We start from the raw sequence: 27,844 nt of genomic DNA on the forward strand, positions 1-27,844 counted from the left end.
AATGGTGGTTACAGAGGCTAGGGCTTAGGAGAATGGGTAGATATTGACTAAAGGGTAAGAAGTTTCAATTAGACAATTAGAGTAAGTTTTTTGAGACATATTGCACAGTATAGTTAGTGACTATAGTTATTTGTGAACAAGTCTTATATTCCCCTTTAATTTATTGAGACAGAGTCTCGCTTTTATTTATTTGAGACAGACCCAGTCTGGAGTGTAGTGGTACAATCATAGTTCACTGCAGCCTTGAACTCCTGGGATCAAGGGATCATCCTGCCTCAGCCTCCCAAGTAGCTACGACTATAGGTGCCCAGCTAAATTTTTTTTTTTTTTTTTTTTGTAGAGATAGGATTTCTCGTTGTTGCCCAGGCTGCTCTCAAACTCCTGGGCTTAAAGCAATCCTCCTGCCTTGGCCTCTTAAAGTGCTGGGATTACAGAAGTGAGCCATTGTGCCTGACCTATATCCACTTTTAGATTGTGTCTGGAATTGGTGGGTTCTTGGTCTCACTGACTTCAAGAATGAAGCCGCGGACCCTCGCGGTGAGTGTTACAGCTCTTAAGGTGGCGCGTCTGGAGTTTGTTCCTTCTGATGTTCAGATGTGTTCGGAGTTTCTTCCTTCTGGTGGGTTCGTGGTCTCAGGAGTGAAGCTGCAGACCTTTGCGGTGAGTGTTACAGCTCATAAAAGCAGTGTGGACCCAAAGAGTGAGCAGAAGCAAGATTTATTGCAAAGAGTGAAAGAACAAAGCTTCCACAGCGTGGAAGCGGACCTGAGCGGGTTGCCACTGCTGGTTGGGGCAGCATGCTTTTATTCTCTTATCTGGCCCCACCCACATCCTGCTGACTGGTAGAGCCCAGTGGTCTGTTTTTGAGAGGTGACAGCCTGCTGGCCGTCCTCACAGCCCTCGCTCGCTCTCCGCACCTCCTCTGCCTGGGCTCCCACTTTGGCGGCACTTCAGGAGCCCTTCAGCCCACCGATGCACCGTGGGAGCCCCTTTCTGGGCTGGCCAAGACCGGAGCCGGCTCCCTCAGCTTGCAGGGAGGTGTGGAGAGGCGCGAGCGGGAAATGGGGCTGCACATGGCGCTTGCAGGCCAGCTGGAGTTCCGGGTGGGCCTGGGCTTGACGGCCCCGCACTCGGAGTAGCCGGCCGGCCCCGGGTAATGAGGGGCTTGGCACCTGGGCCAGCGGCTGTGGAGGGTGTACTGAGTCCCCCAGCAGTGCCAGCCCACTGGCGCTGCACTCGATTCCTCGCCGGGCCTTAGCTGCCTTCCCGCAGGGCAGGGCTCGGGACCTGCCTGAGCCTCCCACCCCCTCCATGGGGTCCTGTGCGGTCAGACCCTCCCCGATGAGCGCCTCCCACTGTTCCACGGTGCCTAGTCCCATCGACCACCCAAGGGCTGAGGAGTGCGGGTGCACGGCGCGGGACTGGCAGGCAGCTCCACCTGCAGCCCCGGTGCGGGATCCACTGGGTGAAGCCAGCTGGGCTCCTGAGTCTGGTGGGGATGTGGAGAACCTTTATGTCTAGCTCAGGGATTGTAAATACACCAATCAGCAGCCTGTGTCTAGCTCTGGGTTTTCGAATACACCAATTGACACTCTGTATCTAGCTAATCCAGTGGGAACGTGGAGAGCCTTTATGTCTAGCTCAGGGATTGTGAATACACCAATCAGCACCCTGTGTCTAGCTCAGGGTTTGTGAATGCACCAATCAACACTCTGTATCTAGCTACTCTGGTGGGGCCTTGGAGAACCTTTGTGTGGACACTCTGTATCTAGCTACTCTGGTGGGGATGTGGAGAACCTTTGTGTCTAGCTCAGGGACTGTAAAGGCACCAATCAGCACCCTGTCAAAACAGACCACTTGGCCCTACCAATCAGCAGGATGTGGGTGGAGCCAGATAAGAGAATAAAAGCAGGCTGCCCGAGCAGGCAGTGGCAACCTGCTGGGTCCCTTTCCACACTATGGAAGGTTTGTTGTTTTGCTGTTTGCAATAAATCTTGCTGCTGCTTACTCTTCGGGTCTACATTGTTTTCATGAGCTGTAACACTCACCACAAACGTCTGCAACTTCACTCTTGAAGCCAGTGAGACCATGAACCCAGCTGGAGAAACGAACAACTCCAGATACACCGCCTTAGGAGCTGTAACACCACGAAAATCTGCAGCTTCGCTTCTGAGCCAGTGAGACCAAGAACCCACCTAGGAGGAAAAAACTCTGAACACGTCCAAACATCAGAAGGAAAGAACAACACCAGACGCGCCACCTTAAGAGCTGTGACGCTCACCGCGAAGGTCCGTGGCTTCATTCTTGAAGTCAGTGAGACCAAGAACTCGCCAATTCCAGACGCGTTTTCACAGGGTGCTGATTGGTGAGTTTACAATCTCTGAGCTAGACAAAGGTTCTCCATGTCCCCACCAGATTAGCTACATAGAGTTTTGACATGAAGGTTTTCCAAGTCCCCACCAGAGTAGCTAGACACAGTGTCGATTGGTGCATTCACAAACCCTGAGCTAGACACACAGTGCCGATTGGCGTGTTTACAAACCTTGAGCTACACAAAGGTTCTCCACATCCCCAGCAGACTCAGAAGCCTAGCTGGCTTCACCCAGTGGATCCCGCACCGGGGCTGCAGGTGGAGCTGCATGCCAGTCCCGCGCCATGCACCCGCACTCCTCAGCCCCTTACTTAGGTGGTCGATGGGACTAGGCACCGTGGAGCAGGGGGCGGTGCTCATCGGGGAGGCTCGGGCTGCACAGGAGCCCAGGAACGGGGTGGGAGGCTCAGGCTTGGCGGGCTACAGGTCCCCAGCCCTGCCCCGCGGGAAGGCAGCTAAGGCCCGGCGAGAAATCGAGCGCAGCGCCAGTGGGCTGGCACTGCTGGGGGACCCAGTACACCCTCCACAGCCGCTGGCCCGGGTGCCAAGCCCCTCATTACCCGGGGCCGGCCGGCTCCTCCGAGTGCGGGGCCCGCCAAGCCCACGCCCACCCGGGAACTCCAGCTGGCCCACAAGCGCCGCGCACAGACCCGGTTCCCGCTCGCGCCTCTCCACACCTCCCTGCAAGCTGAGGGAGCCGGCTCTGGTCTTGGCCAGCCCAGAAAGGGGCTCCCACAGTGCAGCGGTGAGCTGAAGGGCTCCTGAAGTGCCGCCAAAGGGAAAGCCCAGGCAGAGGAGGTGCGGAGAGTGAGCGAGGGCTGTGAGGACTGCCAGCAGCAGGCTGTCACCTCTCAAGATGTTGGATATCTTAAGTTAAGGGGTAGGTCTATATCTTACCTTCTGTTTTATTTTTCAATCTTCCATGGCACCTGACTCAACACTTTGTACAGAGAATGAAAGACGGAAGAAATGAAGTAGTGGACAAGCAAACATGAATGTGGAGACAGATTCTCATTTTCCCCATTTGGTCTTGGCTGCTTAAGAAAAGGTGACAAGCAGAAGAAGATGGTTCCCAGTACTGTAGCGTAGGGCAAAGTGGAGCTGACCAACGGAAAGAATGTGACCTTGGGAATGAGATTCTTTCCTTTTCTGAGGTATGACTATTAAGTAGTATTGCATAAGAGAAAGTGCCTTGCTTTTATAATTGATGAATAATAACTATCATGATTGTTCCTGGAGAGAGCACTTGCTCACAGAAAGATGGGAGATCCAGACTTCAGGCCTGGTTTTGCTACAGGCTGAGCAGCTGTGCAACTTCAGGCAAGTCATTCACCCTCTCTGGACCTCTCATTATTGAAGTTGAAAAGTTGTGTGTATCATTGACGAGATAATCGATGAGGTGTCCTCCAGCTCTAAGATTTAGAAAATAAATGTTTAATGTTAGGAATTCATCATCCTAGTTCCTAGTTGAGGAACTCCACAGTTTCTTTTTTCTTTTTTTTTTTTTTGAGACAGGGTCTCTGTTGCCCAGGCTGGAGTGCAGTGGCATGGTCAGCTCACTGCAACCTCCACCTCCCAGGTTCAAACAATTCTCACGTCTCAGTTTTCTGACTAGCTGGAATTACAGGCATGCACCACCATGCCTGGCTAATTTTTGTATTTTTAGTAGAGACAAGCTTTCACCATGTTGGCCAGGCTGGTCTTGAACTCCTGACCTCAAGTGATCCGCCCACTTCAGCCTCCCAATGTGTTGGGATTACAGGCATGAGCCACCATGCCTGGCCCTCTTGTTCTTTTCAATAGCAACACATTTGACGCATTTATAGTAACTACTACTTCTCAGTTTTGTTTCACTCCATGAAAAAATAAGGATTCAATTTTTAAAAAATCTATGCATCTTTCAGAGAAAAGTATTTAACTCCTTTGTATTATACCATCCGTTGAGCATGTCTTCAACATATTTTTCGTGAATGAATGAATAATGCTTTAGTGGGTGTTTGCCAAAAGTTCCAAAAATAATAATTCATATTTCCTACTAGGTTTGATTCTTTATAGACCTCCAGCTTAGCTTTTCTTCTCTACTAAAATTGGCTTTGAGTCACTGGTATGATTCATAACTTTAAAAAGCAAGTTGAACCTGAAATTGCCCTGGCAGGAAATTAGCTGAGGAACACAAAACAAGTGAAAGGGAGAAGCCCACCACCAAAAAAAAAAAAAAAAAAAAAAAAAAAAAAAAAAAAAAAAAAAATCTTTCTTTCATTTTCTGGTTCCTGATATGAAATGAGGAAGTGTCAACAAGTAGCTTTATCCTCATCTCTCTCCTTCCATTGCTTGAAATAGTCAAAATCAGATGCAAAGTACAGAGCACCTAAATCTCCAGAATCCAAGAGGCACATGTTTCAGGTGTTGCTGGCCTCCCCACTCCACCCCTAGATGAGTCATTCATCGAGAGGTAAGCAGAGCAAGATGAATTGGCATCCTGTGGGTGAGAAAAGGTACAGACCAGGTTTCAAGAGATCCAGGTCAGGCCTTGACCCACAAAGAAATCATTGATGTCAGACAGGGTGAGATTGATGAGAAGAGTAGAGAGATGGCTGTCAGAGAGCAGAGAAGATTATCTAACACAGCCAGATCTGCTGGTATCCCATAAAAGGGCAGAGAGAGCAGAGGGGTGAGATGTGCAGGCGACACTGGGCAGGGGTTCTGACTGATGTGAGGAGGCGAGGCTTTTCCTCGTTATAGAAGGGCTGCCATCTTTGAAGATGGATCCTGAAACCTAAGAGGGTGCTTTCAGTTCCCTGCTTTCAATATCCTCTCTGCAACCCAAGCTTCCAATAATATCTGGCAGCTTGTTAGGAAGCCACTTTGCCTTCTTCTGGTCTATTTTCCCACGGATAATAGCATATCCTCTTGCTTGTCCGGAAGCCAGTAAAAGTAATTATTCTAGGAAAGTAAACAAGATACCCTGGGGGAGAGTATAATATAGTCAGGCCGGAGTGGGGTGGTTTGAACCTTTAGTCAGTGCAAGGAGGTTTCCTAACATCCACCCCCCAACATGTGGGTACGAAGGGGTCCTGCCCTGGACCCCCTGCTTCAGGAAGTTCACTCTTGCCCTTCTGTGGTCATGCCCTTCCTTCAGGGCCAAAAGGACACACCTGCCTGGAGCTCATGCCCTCTCTTCTAGGTCTCACTCCAGGTATGTGAGGCACTAGGATTCTCTCTGCAGATGGCACTCAGCCATTTTCCAGGCCTCGCACTGGTCTCTTCTCTGGGTCTGCTCCAAGGAAGGACAGAACAGCTAGAGAACCCAACGTGGCACTGCAGGGGGCCATGGCAGCCATTGGGGAGGTGGTGGAAGGTGCATTAGTTGTCTGTGCAAGACTAGGGTGTCCACACAGATACCATGTGCTACAAGCCTCTGCAGTACAAGGGTGGGGCTGGTGGTGAGAAGAGAAGAATGGCACCCAGGAGGTGGGTGCTGCAGCCTGGGGACTAGACCAGTTCTCCACACTTCAGTGAGCAACACTAAGTAGCCCGAGAATTCGAAATCAGACCTTGTCTTCCAAGTGTCATGAAAGTACGCTTGTCAGCCGGGCGCAATGGCTCATGCCTGTAATCCTAGCAGTTTGGGAGGCTGAGGCAGGTGGATCACCTGAGGTCAGGAGTTCGAGACCAGTCTGGCCAACACAGTGAAACCTTGTCTCTACTAAAAATACGAAAAATTAGCTGGGCATGGCAGTGGGCGCCTGTAGTCCCAGCTACTAGGGAGGCTGAGGCAGGAGAATCTCTTGAACCTGGGAGGTGGAGGTTGCAGTGAGCCAAGATCACGCCATTGCACTCCAGCCTGGGCAATGAGCAAAACTCCGTCTCAAAAAAAAAAAAAGAAAGAAAGTACACTTGTCAATATAGAAGGATAGACCATATTTTATTTAACAAATTACAAGCTTCGTTTATAACTTTTAGACCTATGTCATGTGGGCCTCCATTTGTACTCTTGCCTAGGCGCATGAAAATCCTGGAAGTGAGGTGACCACACCATGTATTTCAATCCTAGATTGGTTATTTACTGCTTTTATGGTGACAGAAGGATTGGAATTTGGTCAGTAGTGAAGGATTGTTTCTTTGATACATACCAATTTTTCAGTCTGTCAAAGGGAACACCAGCCTCTATATCCTAGAGCAATATTTAATCTAACATCAATAATTCATGACAATACCAGAAGAGGGGTTATAGTTTTCTTTGTAAAGGAAAATGAAGGTATCAGTTTGGATTATGGCTTCAAGAAATAACTGTAGTGACAGCTTTTCTTTATTTAAATTTCTAGACTTTTTCTAAGTATCTTTATTAAAGGACTTTGTGAGGTTGAGAATTTAGCAAATTAGTGAATTTTCTGTATTTTCATTTATTTTAGAGAAAGAACTATCACAATATTTAAACATTTCTAACCCTAAAAAAAATTTAATGGATCTCAAAACTTGCACTAGTTATTACTATAGCAACTACCCTGGGCTGCTAAGCCCACTTGTCTTGCTGCTCTACAAATCATAAAAATACCAAATAGACACCAAAGCCTTGTTAAATGCATCCTGACACAGTACAGAATTCTGTTTTGTAGTCTGTCTCTAACACTGTTTAAGGGGCTTAGTTGCCAGGGAACCTCTTCATCACAGGATCTTGCTTGGGCTCTGGTCCTAACAGCAATCTTGGAGAACAACTCATTGTAAAATGCCAATTACCATGAAGAAAAACGCTTTGAAAGTCTTCTTTAAAAAGAGGCAGACTCTATTTTACTTTTTGTAGCTTCATCACCATATTTATTTGGGCTTTGTGCATTTAATTAATGATTCTGTAATAGATATTTCATTCCATTGATGATTGGTTTGGTTATGCAAAGTACAGTGGTAAAAGAATGTGCTGGAGAGAATGAGTTCACTCACTATCCAGATGAGACCCAACAAATAAAGACCATTCCTTTTCAGTAGTGAACATCCACAGCCTAATCCAAAGCCTTCAGAAGAAGGGGAGAGGTCCTCCCTCATTTCTCCCTTTCCTAATGAGTGCATATACCCCAGGTATCATCACAGATGCACCCCTACCAATGACGTTGCTCACCCTGGTCGCTGCCAGCCATCACTGATATCACCACCGCTGACTCTGTCTTCTCTTCACAGCATTAATTCCTTGGAAAAGCTTAAAAAAAAATGACTGGGCACAGTGGCTCACGCCTGTAATCCCAGCACTTTGGGAGGCTGAGGTGGGTGGATCACAAGGTCAGGAGTTGAAGACCAGCCTGGCCAATATGGTGAAACCCCGTCTCTACTAAAAATACAAAAATTAGCCAAGTGTGGTGGTGGGCACCTGTAGTCCCAGCTACTCAGGAGGCTGAGGCAGGAGAATCACTTGAACCCTGGAGGCGGAGGTTGCAGTGAGCTGAGATCATGCCACTGCATTTCAGCCTGGGTGACAGAGCGAGACTCAGTCTCAAAAAAAAAAAAAAAAAAAAAAAAAAAAGAGGGACATATGGGCGAGTGTTTCTGCCCACTGGATCACCCCACTGCCAAACTTTGACACTGCTCTTTCATTGGAGCTAAATGAGTCAAAGCAGCCATCTGTTTTTCTATAGAGAGGGCTAGACAGTTCCATTAATTTTCTCTGATTAGCAGGCTGTGTGATAAGATGTCTATCATAACACTTGTCTGTATCTCCTTGTGTTTACTTGACCACAAGCTCTGACAGCAGGAGTTTTATCTACCTTGCAATGATTTTACATACCTTGCAAATGATTACATCTCTAGCACCTGGTCGTGCCACACCGTGAGTGCCCTAGAAAGGTTCCTTGCACTCAACTGAACCTCAAAATTTAGGAAAACAATGGTGCAGGGATGCTTTCAACACTACAGTGGGTATCTACTCACCCTCTTTCCCAGCTCTCACCCATCTTCCCAGCCCAACAATCTCATGTTATGGTCAAAGAGAAACCCCTTTATCACCTACAACCAGCCCTGATCTCCAGGCCCAGCCTCCAAGGGTGTATACAGGTTGTTCTAGATGGCTGGGTTGCATTTTAGTCTTGGTGGTTTTGGTTTAAATACAACTCCTCAAAATTAAGAGTGTGATCAGGAGAAGAAGAGGAAGCTCATTTCTGTTTGGATGCAGCAGGGGACATAGCACAAGCTCCCTGTTCTGGAAGCCATTCAAGCTAGGACCTTTAGCTTCAAGCTATGACCCCACTGCGTTTACTCACTTGACCTGGTTGGGTGGTGAAAATGGGATCAGGAGCATTGAGTACTACAAAAATAGAATAGAAGAATGGGACATGGAAGAGGGATGCCCTTATGTTAATTTTTTTTTTTTTTTTTTTTTTTTGAGACAGAGTCTCGCTCTGTCGCCCAGGCTGGAGTGCAGTGGTGTGATCTCGGCTCACTGCAAGCTCCGCCTCCCGGGTTCAAGCCATTCTCCTGCCTCAGCCTCCTGAGTAGCTGGAACTACAGGCGCCCTTATGTTCATTCTTAACTCCTAATCTGATAAAGTTGTAATTAACTAAATTACAACTTCATTATTCTCTAAGAGGAGCTAATTCTACCTTTCCTTCTGGCACTCACCATTTACTGAACAATTGTTATCTGAGTGTGGAATGTGACTATTCCCACCAAGGCAAGCCCAGCCACCTTAGTAGCCATATGAGCAGATATAAACAGATTGTTTCTTGGTTTGGAGACATAGCTACCATTTACAGAACCATCATGACTGTTTACACATTGGCCTCTTTAACAAAGAGCCTTTAGGGGTCTTGACCATAGAATGTAAAAAAACATAGTCCCTGGTCTCAGGTAGCTCATAGTTTAATGTGGGAGAAAGACTCAAGTCAATCAGTAATTATGGCAAGTTTATTTGGTATGTGTTATTTATGACGGAGTTATACTCAGGGTACAAAGAAATATTTGGAGTACAAAAAAAAAAAGGGCACCAATCAGACTGGGGAGGAGGAGTGTCAGGAAATTCCAAGGTGCAGGATTAAAGTGAATCTCAAAGGCCAAGTGTGATGTGGAAGAGGTGAGGAGAGGAAGGAGAGAGAGCTGGACACCCTGGCAGGGGCCTTAGGACTTACAAAGACTCAGAGGTATAAACCCTGGGGATGTCTTGGGAACGGCAAACGTAGCACATTGGAGAGCAGTGGGAGGTGAGACCACACAAATAATCTGGGGCCAGATCACAGAGGAGCTGATGTGCTAAGTTCAATTCACAGGACCACATTTTGGCTTAGGCTATCTTCTGTACTGTAAGCTCCAGAGAAAGCAGAGAACATACCTTCCTCATTTATTTCTGTATCTACAGTGTCTAGGCCATGGTAAACTCTGGACAGATGTGTGCTGGATAATTAGATTAATTCATTCATTAAAACCTATCACTGGGAGAGGAATGTAATTTTATCAATGACAAGAACAACATCAGCATATTGTTACTGAGGAATGAATTTTAAAACAATGTAAAATACAAAAGATAATTAAAGATAACAAGCTTTCGGCACCTACCACAAATAATATGAAGAGGTTTAGATTCTATCTCACGGAGATGTTATGGAAAAGCGGTCTCTATCCAGACCCCAAGAGAGGGATCTTGGATCTCTTGTAAGAAAGAATTCAGGATGAATCCATAGAGTAAAGTGGAAGCGAGTTTATTAGGAAACTAAAGGAATAAAAGAATGGCAACTCCATAGGCAGAGCAGCAGCTTAAGCTGCTCGGTTAAGGATACTTATTGTTACTTCTCAATTGTATTCTATAAGGGGTGGATTATTCATGAGTTTTCTGGGAAAGGGGTGGGCAATTCTTGGAACTGAAGATTCCTTCCCCTTTTAGAAAATATAGGGTAACTTCCAGAGGTTACCGTGGCATTTGTAAACTGTCATGGCACTGGTGGGCGTGTCTTCTAGCATGCTAATACATTATAATTAGTATGTGATAAGCAGGGAGGACGACCAGAGGTCACTTTTGTCACCTTTTGGTGTGTTTTGGCTGGCTTCTTTACCTCATGCTGTTTTATCAGCAAGGTCTGTGTGACCTGTACGTTATTCTGACCTCTTATCTCATCCTGTGACTTAGAATGCCTAACCTCCTGGGAATGCAGCCCAGTGGGTCTCAGCCTTATTTTACTCAGCCCCTGTTCAAGATGGAGTTGCTCTGGTTCAAATGCCTCTGATGGGGCTTTTTTTTTTTTTTTTTTTTTGCGACAGAGTCTCACTCTGTCATCAGGCTGGAGTGCAGTGGTGCAATCTCGGCTTACGGCAACCTCCGCCTCCTGAGTTCATGTGATTCTTCTACCTCAGCGTCCCGAGTAGCTGGGACTACAGGCGTGCACCACCATGCCCAGCTAATTTTTGTATTTTTAGTAGAGATGGGGTTTCACCATGTTGGCCAGGCTAGTCTCGATCTCTTGACCTTGTGATCCACCCTCTTCGGCCCCCCAAAGTGCTGGGATTACAGGCGTGAGCCACCTCGCCCGTCCTGACAGAGGTTTTAAGGATGCATGGAGTTCTGGGGAGTTGAGTCTGTTTTCTTGTCTCATCAGAAACACATTAGAAAACACATTTGAAGTTTAAGGTGCCAGCAAGTGTCCCTCAGCATTCTAAGTCTACACGCTGTGCCCCGTGCAATATCACTTAAGTTAAACTAATACCTTTTCTGCTGGTCTTCACAGAGCTACTAATATGTTCTGATACATAACATTTCTCTGAGAGGGGAATCAAGAATGCAATTTTGGCTGGGTGCAGTGGCTCACGACTGTAAGCCCAGCACTTTGGGAGGCTGAGGCGGGCAGATCACCTGAGGTCAGGAGTTCAAGACACGCATGGCCAACATGGCGAAACCCTGTCTTTTACTAAAAATTAAAAAAATTGGTTAGGCACAGTGGCAGGCACCTGTAATTTCAGCTACTTGGGAAGCTGAGGCAGGAGAATCGCTTGAACCTGGGGGGCAGATGTTGCAGTGAGCTGAGATTGTGCCACTGCACTCCAGCCTGGGTGACAGAGTGAGACTCTGTCTCAAAAAAAAAAAAAAAAAAAAAGAAGAAGAAAAGAAAGAATGCAACAACCACATTTGAACAAAAATTCCTTTTTTCAGTGAGCATCCTCAGAAAGCTAATCTAAAGGGCAATTGTTCAATTATCTCTGGAGGTTCTCTATTTACTAAGCATTTCTATGATTTCCTATCAGATTCTGATCAAATCATTTCCCCACGAAATATTAAATCATTCCTTCCAAGAGAAAGTTTAAAATCCTTAGCATGAAACACACAGCCCTTCCCAATCTGTTATCCAGTTTTCCAGCTTCACTCCCAGCTTTTCTCACACACCATCCTGCCTAACTGCCCTGCTGAGCTCCCCTCCACCTGCTGAACATTCCACACTCTTTCAATCCCCTGTGACCTTTACACATACTTCCTCTTCCAGAAAGACCTACCCACAGCCCACTATCTTGTCCTGGAGCCTACTGCTCTCACTTTTAAGACTGGTGAGTACAGCTGTTCCTGACTTCCCACCAAGAATGGTTAGTCATTTATTCCTTCCTCCTCCCACAGCATTGTACATTTGCCTGTGAATATTTACCTCCCTGCATTATAGTTATTCATTTGCAGGTCTATCTCCCCTAGTAAACAGTCAGCTTTTCAAGGGCATAGCTTTATCTTATTTACCATTCAGTCCTCAGCTCATAACATGGAATTTCACACATAGTAGATGCTCAACAATGATTGATGAATGAGTGACTCAATAGTAAATGTGATATAAATGTAGGAGCAATGAAATTAGGTCGATTTAGGCCGGGCGCGGTGGCTCACGCCTGTAATCCCAACACTTTGGGAAGCTAAGGCGGGCAGATCATGAGGTCGGGAGATTGAGACCATCCTGGCTAACATGGTGAAACCCTGTCTCTACTAAAAATACAAAAAAAAATTAGCAGGGTGTGGTGGCAGGCGCCTGTAGTCCCAGCTACTCTGGAGGCTGAGGCAGGAGAATGGTGTGAACCGGGGAGGTGGAGCTTGCAGTGAGCCAAGATTGTGCCACTGCACTCCAGCCTGGGCGACAGAGCAAGACTGTCTCAAAAAAACAAATAAAAGAAATTAGGTAGATTTCTGCAAACATAGTATTCATCTGTGGGTCCTTGCCTTCCAATTGTTTGTGATTATATGATAAATTAGTTAATCATCATGTCTTTCTTTAGCTACATAGTAACATATTAAAAGAGGTTTACTAGCATCTAATAAACCTGTTTTCTTCCAAATGTGAAGTATTATTGTTCCCACTTTAAGAGGCATGAAGGTGTAAGGAGTCATACCCAGATGAGAGTAGTCCCTCTTTAGGCATCAGTCTGTTCTTGACCGGTTTGACCACCTTTAGCTTCACTGGAGACCATAAATACTAATAATTAGTGAGGTATCTCTCATTAAGGATATGCAAAGGAATTATTTCAAAACTCAGGACTTTATAAATTCAACAAAAGGACTAATTACAAAAAATGAACCTGCACTGTGAAATGAATAATATACAACTTCCTATTAACAGACACATAGTCAGGTACCTGTAACCCCTTCTCAACTGAAATTTGCTCTCATACAAAGTTCTGATATATATAGATTTATTTTTAATACGTTTTCAGCAAGTAAGAGAGTTTCACTTCAAGTACATGAGAATTATTACTCCATCAGGGAAACGCAGAAAAAAAGAAAACTAGAGACTGAGAAAAGAAAAAGGAAGTAATATGAATGATAGCAAGCACAGTACTTGGTATACAGTAGAACCTCAAGAGATTTTGTTGAGTTGAGCTGGATTGAGATGGAGACATAGAAGTTTGTGCAATTAAGCAAAGAAAAAAATTCTTCTAATTTTTATTTTAGGTTCAGGGGTACATATGTAAGTTCGTTTGTATAGGTAAACTTATGTCACAGGGGTTTGTTATACAGATTATTTTGTCACCCAGGTACTAAGCCTAATATCCAATAGCTATTTTTCCTGATCCTCTCCCTCCTCCCACCCTCCACCCTTCAGTAAGCCCCAATGTGTGTTGTCCCTCTCTATGTGTCCATGTGTTCTCATCATTTAGCTGCCACTTATAAGTGAGAACATGCGGTATTTGGTTTTATGTTCCTGCATTGGTTTGCTAAGGACAATGGCCTCCAGCTCCATCCATATTACTGCAAAAGACATGATCTTGTTCTTTTTTATGGTTGTGTAGTATTCCATGGCATATATGCACCACATTTCCTTCATCCAATCTGTCATTAATGGGCAATTATGTTGATTCCATGTCTTTGCTATTGTGAATAGTGCTGCAGTAAACATTCGCATGCATGTGTCTTTATGATAGAATGATTTATATTCCTCTAGATATATACACAGTAATGGAATTGCTGCGTTGAATGGTAGTTCTGTTTTTAGGTCTCTGAGGTATCACCACACTGTTATCCACAATGGTCAAACTAATTTACACTCCCACCAACAGTGTATAAGGGTTCCCTTTCAAAGAGAAAAAAAAGCTGAGGGAACGTAAAACTAGACCTTAGAAATGCACTATCGGATATAATAGGAATGAGAAGGCTATGATCAGTAAAAGAGGGTCTGACAGCACATAGAACCCATGAAGCCACTGAGGGCAGTGGGGGATCATTGTTGCAGAGCAGCAGGGAGAGGCTCAGAGATATGGTCCTACCTGATCAACACAAAGCTTTGCCCATCATGAGCATTCAAGTGAGGCTTTATCTCTGGAGTTCTATAAGGATTCTGGATTTTGGGAATAAATTGCTTTGCAACATAAAATGAAAAAGACTCTCACTGTGGAGCGGAGGCCCGAAAAGACGAGGGGCAGCCTCAGAACCCCACTGAGCACTTTTCACAGAAAGCCTGGATGGCTTCTAGTGAGCAAAAGATGATGAATGGGAGGTAACTTTATAGACTTCACGGTCTGCATGGGGCATGTAAGACAGCATAGAAATCATCTTTATGAATGAGTTGTCTTTCTGGTTTGATTTCAGTGACATATATATTAGTAATAATGATAGCTAATCTTTCCTATTCCAAGCTTGTTTTCTAAGGGCTTTACATAGAATAAACCATTTAATCCAATTAACAACCTCATGAAACTGATATCAGCATTATTTTCATTTTATAAACAAGGAAGCTGATACATGAAAATTTAGTTTGGCTAGTAAGCAGTGGAGTAGCTCTGGGAACCCGGTCAGTGTGACTACTGCACCCACAAATACCTCCAGGCTGGGGTTCTTTTGTTTTGAGACAGTCTCACTCTGTTGCCCAGGCTGGAGTGCAGTGGTGCCATCTCGGCTCACTGCAACCTCCTCCTCCTAGGTTCAAGCAATTCTCCTGCCTCAGCCTCCCGAGTAGCTGGGACTACAAGCACTCGCCACCATGCCCGGCTAATTTTTGTATTTTTAGTAGATACAGGGTTTCCTCATGTTAGCCAGGCTGATCTTGAACTCTTGACCGCAAGTAATCTGCCTGCCTCAGCCTCCCAAAGTGCTGGGATTATAGGCGTGAGCATCGCGCTGGGCCAAGCTGGGTTTCTTATAGTAACTGCCCGCCTCTCCTCCTCAGTCAGGTATTAGGAATGACCAAGGTGGTGATTGTCGGAGACCTGTCATAAGGGCTGTTCAGCACAAACAAATGTACCAGTGGTCATGTCTATGCTAAGCCACATCCTAGTTTGGAATCTGCTCGCTCTCGATCATTGACAGGAACATGACCCAGGGTGGGTCAACATCGAGCCCACCCCCTCGATGACAGTGATAATTCAAAAGTTGGGAATAAAAATTCAGTCTGGAGAGTCTGAGCTGTTCCCTGAGGTCTTTCAAACTGAGACTGAGAAAAGGCATCTTTTCATTTCTGCCTACAGATCTTTCAGGATGTGACTTTGACACTTGCTGCTGGCTACATTTCCTGCTGGGCAGAGAATGTCCATCTGTATTAGCAGAGAAGGAAGCTTAAGTGGAACAAAGGAGAAAGAGGTTGGGGGGAGTGAGCTGACAATGTTTGAATTCCTGGTTCCAGTGCCTGGGACCCCAGAGTGGCTCTGAATCCTGCCAATGGTCCTTTGAGCCACCTCTGTGTTCTTCAGCTAAATCTTTTTTTTTTTTTTTGAGATGGAGTTTCACTCTGTTGCCCAGGTGGGAGTGCAGTGGCGCCATCTCGGCTCAGTGCAGCCTCTGCCTCCCAGGTTCAAGCAGTTCTCTGCCTCAGCCTCCTGAGTAGCCGGGATTACAGGCACCCGCCTGGCTAATTTTTGTATTTTTAGTAGAGATGGGGTTTCACCATCCTGGCCAGGCTGGTCTTGAACTCCTGACCTCGTGATCCACCCGCCTCAGCCTCGCAAAGTGCTGGAATTACAGGCGCAAGCCACCGCGCCGAGCCTAAATCATTCTTTTTGTTTAACCTGGTTTGGGTTGATTTTCTATCACTTCCTGCTCATAGTGTCCTAACTCAACACTCTTCTCTCAATATGCAGCTCTGCCAGCCCCTGTCTTTGTTAAAGAGGTCAGCTGCTGAGGTGTGTCTGCATCCCATGTAGACCACCTGCCACGCCAGTGCGTGTCCTGTGCCAATCTGCATCTGTCTGCACCACACGGTCTGCATTCTGATCCATGTATTTCAGAAGACATTTCAGCCATTTATACCTACAATTCTCAAAGTTTAGCTTTTCAGACATATGTATACATTATGTTTATATTGCCTTCACTTTAGATATGTAAAAGGAAAATACATCTTGGGGGCCCCAAATCACTAAGCCACAGGGAAAAGTCAAGCTGGGAACTGCTTAGGGCAAGCCTGCCTCCCAGTCTATTCAGAGTTATCTTTCTGCTCACCAAGATAGATGTTATCTGATTGCCTCCTTTGGAAAGGCTAACCAGAAACTCAAAAGAATACAACAGTTTGTCTCTCACCAACCTGTGACCTGGAAGCCCCCTCTGTGCTTGAACTGTCCTGCCTTTCTGGATGGAATTAATATACATCTTACATATATTGATTGATGTCTCATGTCTCCCTAAAATGTATAAAAGCAAGCTGTGACCCAGCCATCGTGGGCACATCTAGTCAAGACCTCCTGAGGCTGTGTCACGGGTACACGTTCTCAACCTTGGCAAAAATAAACTTTCTAAATTAACTGAGACCTGTCTCAGATATTCGGAGTTCACAGATAGCTCCATTCTAATTGCTAGTACACAAATCCAAGAAAATGTGGAACTTCAGGGAGGACTCCAAAATTTGGGTACTTTTTCTTTCCTGTGATGAAAAGCTTTAATCCTTGTCTTTCGGCGGAAAATGAGTAGCTTGCACATTAAATGCAGGCTGGAGAACTTTTTCCTCGAAGTCTGTCCCTCTCTGATTGATAGTCTCTAGTTGTCACAGCAGGGGTTAAAAATAAGCTACTTCCTTCCTCCCTCTTTGGAGTTTTGGTTTTTAACTTTAATCTCCACTATATGTGAACCATAGTCTGACTAAATATTTTGCCTAAGGTATAGCTGATTAATAGATAAGTAGATCTTTTCTCTTTCCGTGTATATCCTAGTAGTCAACACTGTCTCGAAATAATGTACACAAAAATCAAAGGACTAGAAAAATATAAAGTAGTGAGTAGATAAGTCAAAGTTAAAGACGACAACCAATAAAAGTTGAGATTTAACCACCTTAAGTTATTTTTTCCTCATAGCTTTGAATAAAAAGCTAAACTGTAGATTCCAACCGAGTTCCATCTCACTGGGTTCTGCCTTTTTCTTGGGTGGCTTTGTACGTGGAAAACCGATAGAGTCCTTCTCCTACCAAGGGTCACATCTCCTCTGATTAATTTCCAGGCTTCCAACCATGAGCACAGGGAGCACCCACACCTTCCCTCCCCTGGCAGCTCCAGGGGCAAGCCTGCCCAGCAAAGCAATCTAGAAAGTGATTTCGTTTTCTGACTAATGCAGAAGAAATCCTCTTACAATGAATTAAGTAAGCTGTCAGTCAGGCAGTATTTATTGAGAGCCACCTTCAGGACATTGAGGAAGGAAACTAATGCCGGAGACAATAAAGGAAGCCAGTGCCAAGGGCATCAGCTGCCCCTGAAGGGTCTAAGTAAAATTGCAAAATGGGAGAACTTTACCTGCCTTCTTCCTTTTTTAAATTTCTTTTCTTTTTTATTTTTTTTTAAGAGGTGGAGTCTCATTGTGTTGCCCAGGCTGGCCTCAGGCTCCTGGGCTCAAAGGATCCTCCTGCCTCAGCCTCCTGAGTAGCTGGAACTGCAGTTATACAGCACCATGCCCAGCCCGTCCTTTCCTCATGGATTTTTGCTCTCTCTGCACCTATTCCTTTTCTAACATAACCAGTCTTTTCATGCTGTCCCACTCCCACTCCTAGCCCTGCCATTCATTCATTCCTAAAGGCATACATTTATTTATTCAGAAAATATATATATTGGCTACCCACTGTGTTCTAGGCAGTGCTCTAGGCAGTGGTGATGCAGCAGTGAATAAGCAAAAATCCCCAGTCCTCAGAAGCTTTTATCTTAGTGATGGTAGACAGAGAGAAAGAAACACATAATAGGTGAGATGTTGATAAATGCTGTGGAGAAAAATAAACTAGACTGAAGGGGTCAGAGAAGGGGGGCAATGCTGTTTTTTTAGAGGGTGGTCAAAGAAGGCCTTGCTGAAAACATGATTTTGGGGCAGAAACACAAAAGAAGTGAGGGGTCTAAGGCCTGTGGATATGGGATCCTGGGGTAAGAGGGTTCAGCCAGAGGAAACCATAGATGTCAACACCATGAGGCAGGAGAGTGCTTGGGATGTTGTAGAAACTAACAAATCCAGTGAGGCTGGAGTCCTGTGAGTGAGGAGGGTGGGAGGAAATCCTCATGTTCACATAAATCTGGGATCTTCAATGCACCCTGTTCTCTGTGAAAGGGTGGGCTAGAAGAGAACCTTCCCTGACTGTATGACAAAAAGAGCAAACAAGAAATTGATCTCTACCAAGGAAACGGGGAAAAAGTCTCATGAGAATTTGTGCCACTAAATTTGTCTATATATGGATCTGAGCTTTGAATTTAAATATGTGTGCAACTGTTAAATCCCCAAGTTGAGAAATGAAATGTAAGTGGTCTCAGGTTATTAGTACCACACAGGGCCAAAACCAAACAAATGAAAATCCTCTTTGGAGGAAAATGTCTTCATCTCAGTCTTCCCAATATTCCTACAGATTCAGTTCTGCCAAATATGAGGTCACAATCAAAATGTGTGAAGCATCTGAGGAAGGAAGCCCCATGAACAAGAGTCAGTAGAAATCAGAAACAAAAGATTTAGAGGTCCTAATGACTGCAAATGTTGGACTTATGAGATACTATATTTTCAGAGTATAAAATAACTGTAAAATGTTTAAAGCAACAAAAGTTGGGATTTTAAAATATCAAAGGAAAAAGCACTATTAAATATGCCTGGGCAGATTTGAAAAATAACATAATAGAAATTATAGGAAAAAAGATGGTGGTGGTTGAAAGAAGAAACTGAATAGCTATATAAAAAACAGATAAGTGATAGCTGAAAAGACAACTGGTGAACTGGTAGATAGATCTGAAGAGATTGTGCGTAACTTGACACAAAATAAAAGCAAATGAAAAATATAAAAGAAAGATTAAGAGAGATGCAGTTTAGAGTCAAAGAAAGTCCCAAATCAATATTCTAAGCTTCCCCTTTAAGACACTGGAAAAAGTAGAGCAAACTAAACCTAAAAAGTAGAGCAAGCAGAAGGAAGGAGATAATAAAGATTAAAGGAGAAATTAGTGAAATATTAAATACAAAAACAATAGAGAAAGTCAGTGAAACCAAAGGATGGCTCCTTGAAAAAACTAAGAAATTAACAAAACTTAAGCTACATTAACCAAGAAAACAGAGAGAATTAAATTACCAGAACCAAAAGTGGAAAAGAGGAGATTACAATCAATCTTATACAAATAAAAGGTTCATAAAGAATACTACAACCAATTGTATGCCACTAAATTAGATAACTTAGATGAAATGGACAAATTCCTAGGACGACACAAACTACCGAAGCTGACTTAAGAAATAGACAATCTGAGTAGACACATAATGAATAAAGAAATCAGGAAACAACAGGTGCTGGAGAGGATGTGGAGAAATAGGAACACTTTTACACTGTTGGTGGGACTGTAAACTAGTTCAACCATTGTGGAAGTCAGTGGCGATTCCTCAGGGATCTAGAACTAGAAATACCATTTGACCCAGCCATCCCATTACTGGGTATATACCCAAAGGACTATAAATCATGCTGCTATAAAGACACATGCACACGTATGTTTATTGCGGCACTATTCACAATAGCAAAGAGTTGGAACCAACCCAAATGTCCAACAACGATAGACTAGATTAAGAAAATGTGGCACATATACACCATGGAATACTATGCAGCCATAAAAAATGATGAGTTCGTGTCCTTTGTAGGGACATGGATGAAACTGGAAAACATCATTCTCAGTAAACTATCGCAAGGACAAAAAACAAACACCGCATGTTCTCACTCATAGGTGGGAATTGAACAATGAGAACTCATGGACACAGGAAGGGGAACATCACATTCCGGGGACTGTTGTGGGGTGGGAGGAGGGGGGAGGGACAGCATTAGGAGATATACCTAATGCTAAATGACGAGTTAATGGGTGCAGGAAGTCAACATGGCACATGGATACATATGTAACAAACCTGCACATTGTGCACATGTACCCTAAAACCTAAAGTATAATAAAAAAAAAAGTAAAACAAACAAACAAACAAAAAAAAACTCTGATAGTTATGTATATTTTAGTTGATAAAAAATGAAGAATAAAATTACTATTTCATAATCAAAAAAAAGAAATTGAATTTGTAATTTTTTTAAAAACTAAGATTATACTTTCAGGGATCATTTCTATAGTTTGTTACTAGAGAAGTTTATCTGAATGTGTGGAGCACCAAAGGTCTCAAATTAATGATCTAACATCACACCTAGAGGAACTAGAAAAACAAGAACAAACTAACTCCAAGACCAGTAAAAGAAAAGAAATAACTAAAATCAGAGCAGAACTGAATGAAATTGAGAAAAAAATTCACACAAAGGATCAAAGAAACCAAAAGTTGGTTCTCTGAAAGAATAAATAAGATTGATAGGCCACTAGCTAGATTAACAAAGAAGAGAGAAGATCAAATAATGATAATCAGAAATGACAAAGGTGATATTACAACCAATCTTACAGAAATACAAAATATTCTCAGACATTTTTATAAACAGCTTTATGCACACAAACTAGAAAATGTAGGGGATATGGATAAATTTGGAGAAACACACAACCTCCCAAGATTCAATCAGGAAGAAATTGAAACCTTGAACAGATCAATACTGAGTTACAAAATTGAATCAGTAATAAAAAAACATACTAACCAAAAAAGCCCTGTACAGGATGAATTCACAGCTGAATTCTACCAGATATGCAACGAACAGCTGGTACCAATTCTACTGAAACTATTACAAAAACAAACAAACAAACAAACAAAAAACACAAAGAAAAGGGATTCCTCCTTAACTCATTCTATGAAGCCACCATCACCCTGATACCAAAACCTGTCAAAGACACATGAAAAAAGAAAACTACAAGCTAATATCTGTGATGAACATATGTGCAAAAGTCTTCAAAAACTGCTTGCAAACTGAATCCAGCAGCACATCAGAACGTTAATTCACCATGACCAAGTAGACTTCATTCCTGGAATGCAAGGCTGGTTCAACATACACAAATCAATAAATGTGATTCACCATATAAACAAAATTAAAAACAAAAACAATATGATCATCTCAATAGACACAGAAAAGGCTTTTGATGAAATCCAACATCCTTCATGATAAAAACCCTCAACAAACTAGGCATCAAAGGAACATGCCTCAAAATGAGAGCTATCTATGACAAACCCTCAGCTAACATCATACTGAATGGGCAAAAACTGGAAGCATTCCCCTTAAGAACAGGAACAAGGCAAGGATGACCACTCTCAGCACTCCTATTCAACATAGTACTGGAAGTCTTAGCCAGAGCAATCAAGCAAAAGAAAAGAAGGCATCCAAATAGGAAAAGAAGAAGTCAAATTATCTCTTTGCTGATGATATAATCCTATACCTAGGAAGCCCTAGAGACTCCACCAAAAGAATTTTAGAGCAGATAAATGATTTCAGTCAAGTTTCAGGGTACAAAATCAATGTGCAAAAATCAGTAACATTTCTATACACCAATAGCATTCAAACTGAGAAACAAATCAAGAATGGAATCCCATTTACAATAACCACAAAAAAATATAATATATCTAGGGTTACATCTAACCAAGGAAATGAAAGATCTCTACAAGGAGAACTGTAAAACATTGCCGAAAGAAATAATAGATGACACAAACAAATGAAAAAACATTCCATGCTCATGGATTGGAAAAATCGGTATCATTAAAATGGACATACTACCCAAAGCAATCTATAGATTCAACACTATTCCTATCAAACTATCAAGATCATTTTTCACAGAATTAGAAAAAAATTTTAAAATTCATATGGAACCAAAAAAGAACCTGAATAGCCAAAGGAATCTCAACCAAAAAGAACAAAGCTGAAGGCATCACACTACCTAACTTCAGACTCTACTATTACACTACAGTAACCCAAACGGCATAGTACTGGTACAAATACAGAGATATAGACCAATGAAGCAGAATAGAGAACAGAAATAAACTGTTCACACACCTACAACCATCTGTTCTTCAACAAGACTGACAAAAATAAGCAATGTGAAAAGACTGGCTATTCAATAAATGGTGCTGGGATAACTGGTGAGCCATATGCAAAGGAATGAAACTGGACCCCTACCACTCATTATATACAAAAATTAACTCAAAGTAGATTAAAGATTTAAATGTAAGACCTGAAACTATAAAAATCCTAGAGTAAAACCTAGGAAATACCCTTCTCGACACTGGCCTTGGCAAAGAATTTATGGTTAAGTCCTCAAAAGTAATTGCAACAAAAACAAAAATTGGTAAGTGGGACCTAACTAAACTAAAGAGCTTCCACACAATGAAAGAAACTACAACAAACACAGTAAACAACCAACTGAATGGGAGAATATATTTGCTAACTGTGCATCCAATAAAGGTCCAATATTCAGAATCTATAAGGATCTTAAATAAATTAACAAGAAAAAAACAACCCCATTTAAAAGTGGGCAAAGGACATGAACAGACGTTTATCAAAAGAAGACATGCAAGCAGCCAACAAGCATATGAAAAATGCTCATCACTAATCAGTAGAGAAATGCAAATCAAAACTGCAAATAAAAGCTTTTTAGTATTAGCCATTCTGACTGGCTACCTCTACTACATCTCATACCAGTCAGACTGGCTACTACTAAAAAGTCAAACAAAAATAGATGTGGAAGAGGCTGCATAAAAGAGGGGATGTTTATACACTTTGGATTGGAATGTAAGTTAGTTCAGCCACTGTGGAAAGCAGTTTGGAGATTTCTCAAAAAACTTAAATCAGCACTCGACCCAACAATTCCATTACTACAGAAATACCCAAAGGAAAATAAATCATTCTACCAAAAATACACATGCATTTGTATGTTCATTGCAGCACTATTCACAATAGCAAAGATATGGAGTCAACCTAGGTGCCCATCAACAGTGGGCTGGATAAAGAAAATGGGGTACACATACACCATGAAATACTATGCAGCCATGAAAAGGAGGAATTCATATTATTTGCTGCAACACGGAAGCAGTTAGAGACCATTATCCTAAATGAATTAACGCAGCAACAGAAAACCAAATACTGCATGTTCTCACTTACAAGTGGGAGCTAAACACTGAGTACACATGGACATAAAGATGAGAGCAATGGACTCTGGGGACTGCAGCAGTGGGAACAGCATGAGGTGGGTGAGGATCGAGAGACTGCCTATTGTGTGCTGTGCTCACTGCCTGAGTGACAGGATCATCTGCTCTCCAAACCTGAGTTGTCACACAGTGTTCCCATATGACAGACCTGCACATGTACCCCCTGAATCTAAAATAGAAGTTGAGATAAGTTTTTTAAAAAACTACCCACAAAGAAAAGTCCAGGCCCAGGTGGCTTCACCACTGAAACTGATCAAACATTAAGGAATTAATACCAACAATTCATAAACTTTTCCCAAAAAATACAAGAGGAAGGAACACCTCCCGCCTCATTCTATGAGTCTGGTATTAACTGGACTAATAGTAAACTAGACAAGGACATTTCAAGAAAATCAAAGAACATTATCTCATGAATATGAATGCAAAAATTCTCAACAAAATACGAACAAACCAAATCTAGCAATGTGTGAAAAGAATGATGCACCATACAAGTGGGATTTATCCTAGGATATAAGGTTGGTTTACCATCCAAAACTCAACTAATGAAAAACACCATAGCAATACAATAAAAAGCAACATCCACAAGATCATCTCAGTAGATGCAGAAAAGGTGTTTGACAAAACTCAACATCATTTTAGGATTAAACACACACAACAAGCTAAGAAGAGAAGATAATTTATTCAACCTGATAAAGGGCATCTATGAAAACACCCACAGCTAAAACCGTAATTAATGATGAAAAACAGGATACTTTCCTCCTAAGATTAAGAAAAGTACAAAGATGTCTGTTCTCACCACTTCTATTCAACATAGAATAGCTATGGCAATTAGGCAAGAAAAGAAAAGGCATCCATACTGGAAAGGACAAAGTAAAACTAACGTTTTCATAGATAATATGATCTCTTGTATCTAGAAAATCCTAATGACTTCACTAAAAATTACTAGGACTAATAAATGTGCTCATCAAGGTGATGAGCATAAGATCAATATACAAAACTCAATTGTATTTCTATACTTTCACAATGAACAATCCAAAAATACAACATTCTTTAAAAAATAATTCCATTTACAATAGCTTTGAAAGGAATAAAACACCTAGGAACAAATTTCACAAAAGAAATTTACAATATACACTTCTGAAACGATAAAACATTGTTGAAAAAAGTTAAAGAAGATGTAAATAAATGAATATCTAACGTTCATGAATTGGAAGACTTAGCATTGTTAAGATGGCAATATTCCCCAAATTGATGTATAGATTCAATGCAATTTCTATCAGAATCCCAGAATTGACTTCTTTGTAGAAATTGACAAGCTGATTCCAAAATTGGTATGGGATTAAAAATGACCCAGAATATCCAAAACAATCTTGAAGAAGAACAACAAAGTAGTCAGACTCATATTTCCTGATTTCAAAACTTTTACAAAGCAACAGTAGTCAAGACAGTGTGGTACTAGCATAAGGATAGACATATAGATTTGTGGAATCGAATTGAGAGTCTAGAAATAAAACCATGTGTCTATGGCCACATGATTTTTGAAAAACGTAAAACACCATTCAGTGGGGAAAAAACAGTCTTTCCAACAGATGACACTGGGACCACTGGATAAACATATGCAAAAGAATGAAACTGAACTCTTATCTCACACCATACACAAAAATTAACTCAAAATGAATAACAGTCATAAATATTATAAGAGTTTTATAGCTAAGAAAACTGAGGGGTAAGTCTTCATGACCTCAGATTTGACAACGGATTCTTATATGTGACACAAAGGCAACAAAGAAAATATACATAAATTGGAGTTCATAATATTAAAAACTTGCACTTCAAAGGATACAATTAAGAAACTGAAAAGAAAATGTCTTCCACGGCATGGAAGAAAATATTTGCAAATCATACATTTGATAAGGGATGTTCATCTAGAAGGTATAAAAAACACAATTCAAAAATAAAGAGGTAAGTAAGCCAATTTTAAAATTAGCCAAAGGATCAAAACAGACGTTTTTCTGAGGAAAATATGCAAATGGCCAATAAACACATGAAAAGATGACTGACATCATTAGTCATCAAGGTAATATAAATCAAAACCACTATGAGTGACCAGTGCACAACCAGCAGGGTGGCTAGAATCCAAAAGTCAGATAATAACACGCGTTGGTGGGGATGGATAGAAACTGGAAACCACACACACTGCTGGTGGGAAAGTAAAATGGCAGAAAGCAAACTGCCAGTTCCTAAAATGATTAAATATGGATTTACCAGATGACCCAGCAATTCCACTTGTAAGTATATATTCAAGAGAAATGAAAACTTATGTCCACACAAAAACTTGTACATGAATTTTATATCAGCATTAGTCATAAAAGCCAAAAGCTGCAAACAATCCAAATGTGAATCAACTGATGAATGGATAAACAAAATGTGGTATATCCTTACAGTGGAATGTTATTTGGCTATAAAGAGAAATGAAGTATCAGCTAGGCATGGGGGTTCATGCCTGTTATCCCAGCACTTTTGGAGGCCAAGGTGGGAGGATTACTTGAGGCCAGTAGTTCAAGACCAGCCTGGGCAACATAGCAAGATGCTATCTCTACAAAAAAAAAAAAAAAAATTTTTTTTCTTTTTTAATTAACCTTCTGTGGTGACACATGCCTATAGTCCTAGCTACTGAGGAGGCTGAGGCAAGAGAACCCCTTGAGCCTCAGAGTTCGAAGTTACAGTGAACTATTATCATGCCACTGTACTCCAGCCTGGGCAACAGAACGAGACTCTGTCTCAAAAAAAAAAAAAAAAAAGAAGCATTGACACATGCCACAACATGAATAACCTGGAACATATTATGCTCAGCTACAGAATACAAACACAAATACAGAATACAAATACAAAAGGACACATACTGCATGATTCCATTTATATGAAATGTCCAGAATAGGTAAATCCATAGAGATAAAAAACAGACTAATGGTTGCCAGGTGCTGGGAGAATGGGGAAATGGAGAGTGCATTTGTTTCTCAGGGCTGCCATAACAAACTACCACAAACTGGATGGCTTAAAACAACAGAAACATATTGTCTCTCAGTTCTGGAGGCCAGAAGTGCTAGATCTAAGATATCAGCCATGCTATCTCCGGAGGCTCTAGGAAAGACTCTTTCCTTCCCCCCATTCTAGCCTCTGGTGGCTCCTGGCAAACCTTGGTGTTCCTGGGCTTGCAGCTGCGTCCCTCCAATCTCTTTCTCTATTTTCTTTCTTTCTTTCTTTGAGATGGAGTTTCACTCTTGTTGCCCAGGCTGGAGTGCAATGGCGTGATCTCAGCTCACAGCAACCTCTGCCTCCCAGGTTCAAGTGATTCTCCTGTCTCAGCCTCCCAAGTAGCTGGGATTATAGGCATGCGCCACCATGCTCAGCTAATTTTTGTATTTTTAGTACAGACAGGGTTTCTTCATGTTAGTCAGGCTGGTCTCGATCTACTGACCTCAGATGATTCACCCACCTTGGCCTCCCAAAGTGCTGGGATTACAGACATGAGCCACCGCGCCCAGCCTTCTCTATTTTCACGTGGTCTTCTTCTCTGTGTGTCCTCTCCCCTTCTATAAGGACACTCATTACTGGCTCAAGGGCCCATGCTAATCCAGTATGACCCCATCTTAACTAATTACATGTGCAAAGACCTTACGTACAAACATGGTCACTTTCTGAGGTTCCAGGTAGATGTGAATTTGGGGAGGACACTGTTCAATCCACTATAGAGTGACGGCTAACAGGTAGAGTTTCTCTTTGAGGTTATGAAAATGTCCTAAAATTGACTGTGGTGAAGATAGCACATATCTGTGAATATGCTAAAAAACATTTAATTTATATACTCTAAACATTTAATTTATATACTCTAAATAGGGGAATTGTGTGGTATGCAAATTATATCTCAATAAAGCTATCTAAAATGCAAAAAGAATTAAGATTCAACAAACCCCCAGTAGAAGAACATCTAAGAGATATACAGGAAGAAGAGGGAAAATAATCCCAGAAGGAAGATCTGAAGGTAAGAAGAAATAGGATGAGCTGGAAATTAAGTCCTGTATGTCAGAGACTTCATTTTGCTCACTGCTGAGTCCTCAGGCCTATAGTAACTGTTCAAAAAATATACGCTCGATAAACAGTTTGAAGTGCAAACAAATTAGTAAATAGAGGCACAAATCGAAATAAACATCTTTATTAAATAATAATGTCGAGTTTTGTGATTAAAAAATAAGATATAACGAAAATACCAGACAATAGCATTATAAGCTGGAAGAGTGTGGCCAAAGCTAGAGCAATGAAAGGTCTTGGAATTTTTGAAACATAGGCTAAAGATATGGAATAATTTTGGACTTTATAAGTTAAATATGCATGAAAAATATTTCAAAAGCGAGCATTAAGAGAATAAAAACGGTATATAATTTCCTAGCTAATTGAGCAAAAACTTGGGGGAAAAAAGAGAAGCTCAATTAATCCAATAGAATGCTGGAAACGAGAAAACT

At 42.2% G+C, this 27,844-nt stretch overlaps 1 pseudogene; it reads left to right on the forward strand.

Annotated features, from left to right (window-relative positions):
• Positions 1 to 20,297: 20,297 nt before the first annotated feature.
• On the forward strand, positions 20,298 to 20,373 carry LOC115836554 (annotated as a pseudogene).
• Positions 20,374 to 27,844: the final 7,471 nt, after the last annotated feature.

Source organism: Nomascus leucogenys, chromosome 8 (genome assembly GCF_006542625.1).
Source record: "Nomascus leucogenys isolate Asia chromosome 8, Asia_NLE_v1, whole genome shotgun sequence".
Classification (NCBI taxonomy): domain Eukaryota; kingdom Metazoa; phylum Chordata; class Mammalia; order Primates; family Hylobatidae; genus Nomascus; species Nomascus leucogenys.